Source organism: Arachis hypogaea, chromosome 7, assembly GCF_003086295.3.
Source record: "Arachis hypogaea cultivar Tifrunner chromosome 7, arahy.Tifrunner.gnm2.J5K5, whole genome shotgun sequence".
NCBI lineage: Eukaryota > Viridiplantae > Streptophyta > Magnoliopsida > Fabales > Fabaceae > Arachis > Arachis hypogaea.
Genome location: NC_092042.1, coordinates 73,584,415 through 73,594,647, shown reverse-complemented (window position 1 = coordinate 73,594,647; position 10,233 = coordinate 73,584,415).

Below are 10,233 nucleotides of genomic sequence, written 5' to 3'. Positions count from 1 at the left end.
TCGAATATATGAGCGACATCCTCTAATGTCACTGTAACCTCACCGATCGGCAACACCAAGGTGTAGGTCTCAAGCCTCCACCTTTCAACCAGAGCAGCTAACATGGGGTGAAATCCTCTTATGACTCCAATTCTAGAGACGTGGTAAAATCCAGTGGCGCGTAAGTAGTTCTCCACCATCGGATTCCACATCTGTGGCGGATCCAGTTTACGCACCAACAAATTCCTGTTAGGCTGCATCAACAAAGATATATGTTACATTAATTAAATAATAATCCTTATAAATATTTTAATAAACATTCACATATTTATTTTAATATCTTATTTATTAAAATATTTAACATAACTTATCTATTTATTTATTTATTAAAAATTTAAATTCCTTATTTATTATAATATTTATTTATTAAATATATTTTATACATTTTACATATTTAATTTATTATAATATTATTTATTTATTAATATACGCATATTTATGTTAAAAAAATCAAAATATTTTTTTATTCTTGAATATATTCATAACAACAAAAATTAAAAAAATTATTAAAAAATTACATATTATTATTATTATTATTATTAACGTTTATTTCATAAAAATTATTATTATATTACTAAAATATTTATAAAATACACAAAATAATATTCTCATTACAAAATACATATACATTAAAAAATATAAATACATAAAAAATAAATTTTAAATACAGAAAAAAATTAAAATTTACCAACTTACATAAATAGGATGATCCAAATAGTTGATAATATGTTTTTTGGGCGCCATATAATTACGTACCATTTTTTTTAAATTCCTAAAACTAAAAATTTTTTTCACTGGTATAAACTTTTAATTCACTACTACTAACTACTACTCACTACACTCTTCTTTCCCTAAACCTATACACACACAGACAACCCACACTTCTTTCCTTCTTTCTAATTTCCTTGCTTGTATGCTACTAACTACTATTGATGCTGTTTCCTTACAATATAACGAAGACTCATGCATATATATAGAGGGAACTCGAGGGAATCTCTCGGAGGAGGGGGCTGTCCCCTGCATGCAGGCAGCCTACAGCACGCCCCCTACGTGGTGTAGCAGTAGCATTGGAACTCGAGGGAATCTCTGCTGCGCTTCATAGTTCTCTAGGCACCACGCCCCCTGCGTGGTGAGTCAGCATGCCCCTAGCGTGGTAGAGGAGTGTCGCCACGTCGCAGTCAGCACGCCCCCGACGTGTTGACCGTGGGTTCCATACTCCGGCAATACCCTTCCTTGGCCAATATCCAGCCAATACACCATCTTTGCATCCATAAGAAAAATAATTTCTGTCTTTAATTAGATCGAGTGCTGTGTGAAAAGTCATCGAATAAAGTTTGAAGTAAGATTTTTGATTAGTTGGATTCTACTATGAATATGTTTGGATGATTATAATAATTATATAAATGTGATTAAAATTAACATTATATTATTTTTGATATTTTGGTAATATTTTTAAGTAATATTTTTTAAAAATATTGTTTAATGATAAAAAATATTATTTTAATTTTAAAAATATTTTTAAAATATTATAATTATCATAGTTACTGTAATATTTTCTTTTAAAGTTAGTATTTTTTATCAAAAAATTATAGATGTATTTAAATCATTAGAAAACAGATATTTCTGTATATACGGTCTATTGACAGAGAAGGGAATTCATAACAAATGAATAATAACATTTTTTAATTTTAAAAGAAGGATGAAAGTGGTGTTATTACTTATTAGAGAGGATGGTATTTGATGCTGTTGTGATGATAAAAACGAACAAATTAGACAATTCGATTTGCACACTAAATCTACGTGTCACGCATGTAGTTTGTCTATTTTTTTTTATCTTTTTCTTTCATGCACTTTTGTGTTGTTCAAATTTATGTTTTTTATGTTGTTCAAAAAAAAAATCATATCTAAAAGACTTAAAATAAAAAAGGTTAATCATCTTGAAATTCACATTATTAATTCTCTTAGTCATTTTAATTATATAATTTATTATTAAATTTTTTTATTTAATAAAAATAATAATGATAATATTACAGATTAATATTATTTATAATAATTAAATGATAATTAATATTGTTAACGTATAATGTGATCTTTAAAATTGTTAGAGATATATTCTTTTATTTAGTTAATAAATATTATTGAGGTAGAAAATATATATTTTTTTTTGAAATAAAACGCTCAACACAACAAAATGGAGCATTAACGTCTCAACAGAAAGTATTAAACAGATAAAAAACAAACTAATTCTTAATCATCTTCGACAAAAGCTATCAACAACCCAAAAGATCAAATATCACTCCACTCTTTATAATTCTTAATCGACCTGTTAACTACTCCTGCAACACCTGATTCTTGATTCCTGAAAATTCTGTCATTTCTTTTCAACCAAGTGCTCTAAATGATAACAATGAAATCAAACTCACCAATATTCTATTAATTTGACTGCACGATTGACCCTGAACTACGTAACTTACGATCATTCAACTCTATATCCACCAGTTTGATAATGATGTTAACACACTAATGCCTTTTCTTTCTTCCAAGTGCACAACCTCATTGAAAACACCCATGTAGCAAAGAGGAACCTGACATATTTCCAATAAAAAAAAAACCCAACTCTTCCCACACAACAAGATTCTCTTCTCTTGTATGCGCACCATACACCAAGCAAACAGCACAAACAAAAATTATTGTTCATCAATTCCCCTACCATCTCCCCCCTTTGTAACAATTACTCAACCTAAATATCATAACATCCCACATTATTAATAAACCTCCAAAAGCACCTTCCGATCCCACAAATTCCAAACTCACCACATCAATACCCCAAAATTGCACTATATCAAACTTAGAAATCACCTCCTTCTTTGTCTCTATCAATCCTAACATATTCATATTATTTTTACGCTTAAATTTTTTACTATTTTCTACTTTTCAACACTCCCTAAACCCCTCAAATTCCACAAACTAAAATCATTTAAAAAATTTTATTACACATCTTATTTCGATTTTTGGGACGACACCTTCTTACTTTTTCTTTCTGTTTTGCTTATCTTTTCAGTGTACTGAATAATAATTATTAAAATTATATTTTAGATATATTTAAATTTTATTAATTAGTGTTAGAAGTTAATTGTGAAATTCTTATAAAATAATTTTTGAATATTTTTAAGCAATTGATGAGTTAATTGTTATTATAAATATATTAGTAGTTATGTGTAATAAAAATTAGATTTTTTTAAATTTTAATAATTAATTAACTCTTGTTTTGGATATAATAATTATTTTTATCATTATAATAACATTAATTAAGCGTTTAATGTATATTATTAGCTGTACGTGAAACTGCAAGTTAACAAATAATTGAATTTAGTGTAAATTAGTTAGTTAATTAATTATTAACACTTTGCTCATCTTTGCATGCATCAAGGATGGTGCAATCTTTAAGTGTGGGGAGGTCGAGACTGACTTCTGTGGATAACTATTTCCTTTTTCCAATATCAAATTTTAATGTTCTTTGTTAGTTAGTATAAATTATCTTTTGTAGTTAGTCATTTGTATGATAGATTGCATTATAGTTAGAGTTTGTGCATATTTTACCACTACTTAGTGGAAGTGATAATTTCTTTTTCAAGAAACTATTTTAGGGCATTTCACTAATTTGAACTAAAATTTTTGAACTTGCTTGAAGAAATTTATTTTGAAACATGGTTTTAGAGCTAGAACACACAAGCCTAGTGAGATTTTGAGCCTATTGATTGGTTGCATCTAATCAACCAATATTTTATTTTGGTGTGTATTGTTCTCTCTAAGATTGTGATATGTATCTTGCCTGATTCTATATTTTTATTATTTGATGTATGCATGCATTTATGTGATTGAGACCTTTGTTTCACTAAACTCACATACCCAAATGGCCTTACCTTGTTATCAACTCTTTGCAAACCAATGTTGAGTCTATTTTACCCCATTTGTTCTTTATTTTAGCACATCACTAATACTAAATGAAAAACAATAAATGTCCTTAATTTGAATACTTGGTTAGCTTAGACTAGTGAGAGTGTGCATGATTTACGTGTGGAAAAATTGGGTATGGAAACATCTGGTTTGAAAATTGGGTATTGTATCTTTTTGTGAAAATGTGAAAAAGATAATTGAGCACATATTCTTACATTCAATACCTTAATCATATGCATTGATTTCTTGTATATGTATATTAACCACCACATATAAAAAAAGAAAAAAAAAGAAAGAAAAAAGAAAAGAAAAATAAAAAAAAGAGAAAAAGAAAACAATAAAAAGGGGACAAAATGACCCAAAGTAAATGGTGGTAGCAATGCATATGTATTGTACTCAAATTTGGAATGCATGAATATGTGAAAAACATAGTTAATGGGTAGTTAGATTTTGTATTTTGATTACATGGGTTATCTTAAGTTAAGTGGGAAGTTTAGGTTAATCAATGATTCATATTTTAATCCACTTGACCAAATACAGTCCTACCTTGACCCTAACCCCATTACAACTCTTGAAAAGACCTCTTGATATGTGTATTCATGCATTAAATTTTTGTTGATTAGTAGAAGAAGAGCAAACCTTAGAAAGTAAGATTAGTAGAGAATTGAGAGAATCGACCCTTAAACACTTAAGCGATTAGAGCGGATACACTTTCGGTGAGGGTTTGATGCTCAGTTTCTTGTTCCTGGCTTTCGTGAGCTTTCTTCTTGCAAGTCTATTTGTACTTAATTTTGATATTTGAATTGGTGGAATTCATGAAAAATCATACTATGTTAACCCTACTTGTTCATATATTCTTAAAGGTTGATTTACTTTTAACTAAGTAGGTAGAAGCATTTAGCATGTAGTTGCATTCATATAGATATGTTGCATTTAATAAATCCTACCATTCCTCTTCACCCCCTTATAGCTTCTCTTGAGCTTAGTTGAGGACATGCTAACGTTTAAGTGTGGGGAGATTTGATGAACTACTATTTTATGACTTATTTTGGATCGAATCAAGTGGATTTTATCAACTTTATACACACTTATCCATATAATTTGCATGTTTTTAAGTTTCCTTTGTAATTTTGTGCTATGATTGAAAACATGCTTCTTAGACCTTTAAATTACTAATTTTTAATCCTCTCATATTACTATTCGACACCAAGATTATAGGATAGGAATGACTTAGAGGATGGAAAAGGAGCATGCAAAAGTGGAAGGAACACAAAGAATTAAAGATTTGAGGAGCTGGTGTCGACGCATACGCATGGCTGACACGTGCGCGTGACCAGGAGCGTCGCCCAACGACGCGTACGCATAAGTGACGCATACGCATGGCTAGTGCAGAGTTCAAATGACGCGTATGCGTGACTGATGCATACGCGTGACGAGCGTCACGTGCTGCAATAAAGTGAAAATATTGGGGGCAATTTCTGCACTGCTTTTGGCCCAGTTTCAGGTCCGAAAAGGAAGACAAGAGACCGAGGAATGGATTCCATTCATTTACACACACTTTATTTTTAGATAGACGTAGAATTCTAGAGAAAGAGACTCTCTCCACTCTCTAGGTTTAGGGGTTCTTCTTTTATTTTCAGTTTTATCTAGGTTTAGATTCTACTTCTTATCTTGATTCAAGTTCCTCTTTTAATTTCTTGTTATTACCTCTTTGCTTTCTTAGTTTTATAGTTGTTTTCTTTACCTTGTTGCTTTATTGTTCATGACTCTTTGTTGATTCCAATTTTCTTTTAATGCATTTTGAGGTATTTTATGTTTATTGTCGCCTTCTTTAATTTGTGTTATTGTTTTCTTGCAATTGTTAGTCTTAGATTTTACTATTTTTTGTTAATTTTCTATGTTTTTATTTTGTACCTTCCAAGTGTTTGATAAAATGATTGGTTGGATTTTAAAATAGATTTTTGTGTTCTTGGCTTTGATTGACTAATTTGGAGACTCTTGAATTGTCAAAGTCTTTTGTTGATTGGTAATTGAAAGTTGCTAATTGGCTTGAGCTTCACTAAATCTAGTCTTTAATTAGGACTTGTGAACTTAAGATAATTTTGCTCACTTGACTTTCCTTCAATTGTTAGAAGTTAACTAAGTGAGAGCAAAAGGCAATTACCATCACAATTGACGATGATAATGAGGATATGAATTCCAATTCTCAACCATTGCAGGGACTTTTCTTAGTTGTTAGTTTAATTTTCTCGTTATTTACATTTCTTGTCCCTTATTTAAAAACCCCAAAACATATTACCTCAGAGCCAATAATAAGTACACTTCCCTGTAATTCCTTTGAGAGACGACTCGAGGTTTAAATACTTTGGTTATTTTTATTGGGTTTGCTTTGTGACAAACAATTTAAACGTTGACCGAGGATTGTATGTCAGTTTAGAACTATACTTGCAACGCGATTTTATTGAGAAATTCTTTACTGACATTAATCCTTCGTCAAGGATCTCTCTGTCTAAACCCTCTTTGAAGGCTGATCTTGCTAGAAAATCTTTTCATTTATTTTAAACCTATAACTAGCACTCTTCACACAACTCATCATCAACTTCACCCTTTCATTACTAAAACTTAATGCTTCGAGGACCCTTTCCAAAAGATTTCATTCTAATCTGTCATATGCTTTATTCATGTCTAATTTGATAGCTAGATTTTTGCTTTCAAGACTTCTTTTTTTGTTTAAATTGTGAAAAGCTTCTTGTACTATTATTATATTATCCTATATGAGTCTACCTTTCACAAAAGCACTTTGGACCGAGCATATAATATCATCTAGCACTTTTCTCAGCCTTCTTACCAAGATCATAGTTATAATCTTGTACAAAAAATTATAACTTATGGGTCTAAGGTGATTTAAACTTTTCAATTGACTCATTTTGGGAAACGAAATAATAGTTGTCTCATTTATCCTTCTCGTTATGATACCTTCTTCAAAAAATTGTTTAACTATACCACATGCTTCTTTACTCACAATTTTTCAATGTTTCTAGAAAAATAAACTATTTAATCCATCTGGACCCGGAGCTTTTAAGCCTTCCATAGTAAAAGTCACCTACTTAATTTTTTCATCATTGATCTTTACCATCAGATCCTCATTCATCTCTCTAGTAACCCTCCTAGGTATTTCTCTTAATCAGTCCTCCAAGTTCCTGACCCTGTAGAGAAAAATAGCTTAGTGAAACGTCTTTCAACTAACATCATCATGTTTTTCTCTCCTTGTATCCACTGTCCTGTTTCATCTTTTAATTTTTAATTCTATTCTTATTTCTTCTCTGAATTCTTGTTGGATAAAAGAAGGCTATATTTTTATATTCCTATTTTAACAATTTCAGTCTTGATTTTTGTCTCCAAGACTTATCTTCCTACTTCCATAGCTCCGTGATTTGACATTTTAGTTCATTCTCTCTCCTTTGATCTCTTTTTGACATATCAGATTTTTAAATATGTTGTAGTTTTATTTTTTTTTATTTCAATTTCTCTATCTACTCTCTTAAACTTTCTCCTACTCCATTTTGTTAGCTCCACTTTACATTTATTTTTCTTTCTTATAAATTAATTCTAATGATTTATATTCCCGTCATTCAATTGCCAACTTCACTTGATAATGTCTTTACACTCCTTATCATTTGTCCAAAATGGCTCAACTCTAAAATCTTTTTTTATCAGAACCAATGGCTGTATTTTCAAAATTGAAGCACAATGGTCAGAACTTAAATCCAGTAAAGCTTTTAAAATAGCATTTTGATGTATTTGCATTCATTTTCAGTTTACTAACACCCTATCCAGTTTTTTCCTAATGATAAAATTATTTTTTGAATTACGAAACTATATAAATTTACTACCTTTGAGATTAATATCCATAAATTTATTATCATTTACAAACCTTCTAAAAGTTTTTAAATAAGTTTTAAGCTGTGGATGAATGCCCACCTTTTCATTTTGACTTAAAATATCATTGAAGTCACCCAAATAAGCCTAAGGTTCTTCCTTATTCATATTATATACAATGAGCTCCTACCATAGTTTTCTTCTCTTTTAGAAAGCTAGATTTTCATACACAAGATGCCCTGCCAAATCTTTCCATTATTAATGATATATACTAGCTTTTTATCACACCACTCATATACATTAATATAAATATTAGATTTTCATAACAAACTATAGCCTACTAGACAAGCTCCGAGATTTTACACAAAATATATTATCAAAATGAAGCCTTCTTTTTATGTTAAATATTTTTTTTGTCTAGCCCTAGTTTTCATTAGAAATACTATGAGTGTCTTAATTTTTTTACATGGATCGTACAATTCAGAGATTGTCAGGGCAGCTAGTATTTTCTGATAATTCCAGCTAATGATACTCATGGCTGAGGGTGGGACATATTGAGGCCCGCCTCCTCAGTCATTTGTATAACCTTAAACTGACCAGAAGCATACAAAGATAAGTCATACTCCCCTGTGTCCAGTGCATTACTGTTGTTCTTCATTTTTTTAGCCACTTTGCCGCCTATATTCTATTGTACCTCCCTCTATTCCTTATTAGTAAGCAATAGCACCTGATCATTCTCTTTTTTTTTTCAAATTCAGCTCCAATTCCATCTTTTTTGCTAGTTGTATTTTTCATTCAGTAGATTTTCTCCTTCCACCATCTTCATCTTCATCGTTCACTAGTTCTACATGGTAGATGTTCTCACCCAAGTTTTCCTGCTGCTCCACCAAGGCATCTTTCTTGCCCTGTAGTTTCATGGACAACTTCCTAATTTTTTTCTCCTTTTGCTCCTATCTTTTATCTTTATTTATCTTTTTTCTATCAATATTTTTATATTTCTCTTTCTTTTTAGCTGTCATAAGTCTTTTTAGTTTCTGGTCTATAATTCTTTTTTTCTACTCTTTTTCCTGGTCAAACTTCTAATCTTTTTTTAGCTATTCACATATATCTCTTTTGTTATATAAAGATTCATCCCACCTCCTTCTAAATTTTTTTTGTGTTTTTTTCAGTCTACCATCTATTACGTGACGGTCTTCTTTTTTCTTCCAAATTTGTAGTTGATCTACCAAAATATTACGCCCAATATCTTTTTTTGGTCCGTATTTACTCAATTTCTGATCTTCTATCTCCTTTTTTTCTTTTTGGGATTGTTTGGTGAAATTTCATTTATATCTCAATAATAAGATTTTTAAATTTGTAGGCTGCTCTTAGATCATGCTGTACATCCTCATATCCTTGAAAATCAGGAATTTTTTGTACTTCTCTCACCTGCTCCCCTACTTCAGTCATTTCTTCTTCTCTCCTAATTAGGTTTTTTCGTGCACTTTCTTCCCTAAATTCATGTTGCAGAATTTGTTTAGCCCTAATCTTGCTTTCTTCAGTACTTTGTTCTTTACCATTTTTTTCTTTCAAGACTTTGTTGTTCACGCGCCTGCTCTTCCTCCTCTTTTCTCTATTCATGTTGTTTTGAACTTCCTCTTCCTATGGCTGAAATTGGTCAAATTTGGCTTACTCCTAGAACTGGTAAGTACTTTTTGATTGGATTCCAGCATGCCATGACTCTTGGATTCTTGCATGTTTTTTTCACATTTTTAATTATTCCACAATTAAAATAGTAGTTATCTGACAGTCTTTCATACTTAAAGAAAATTCATAATGGTAAAAGCTCCTCTCTTTCTCTCTCTAACCAAAAATCAGTAGGTAAATCGTTGGTAATATTGATGCCAACTCTGATCTTTAGAAATGATCTCCTAAAAACGCCATCCACTTTTGAGTCTTTAGTCTCAGCCAAAATTCACAACATTCCTCTGATAAGAATTTCAGTCTCCTTATTCATGTGATCTAGTAGAATGCCATGAACTTGAATTTAGAACTCCATAAAGTTATGATCAACTTTAAAACTGATTCTTCCTCTATTCATAATCTAAATTGACTAGATTTTTTCTAATATTTCAAGAACTATTTTGGATAATCTGAAGCCATCTCTTCTTGTCTTTGAAGTTAAATAGCATCTTTTTTATCTCAATATCAATAACTGCAATTCTTTGTAGATGATTTTTTTACATTCTCAATAAAATATTGTTATATATTTTGAAGTTCATCTCTTTATCACTTCTTATCTCTTTCACCACATTCAAACAATCCTTTTTATACCCTAGCTCTCCCTGCTTGTTAAGATTGATGATTTTTTCTTCTATA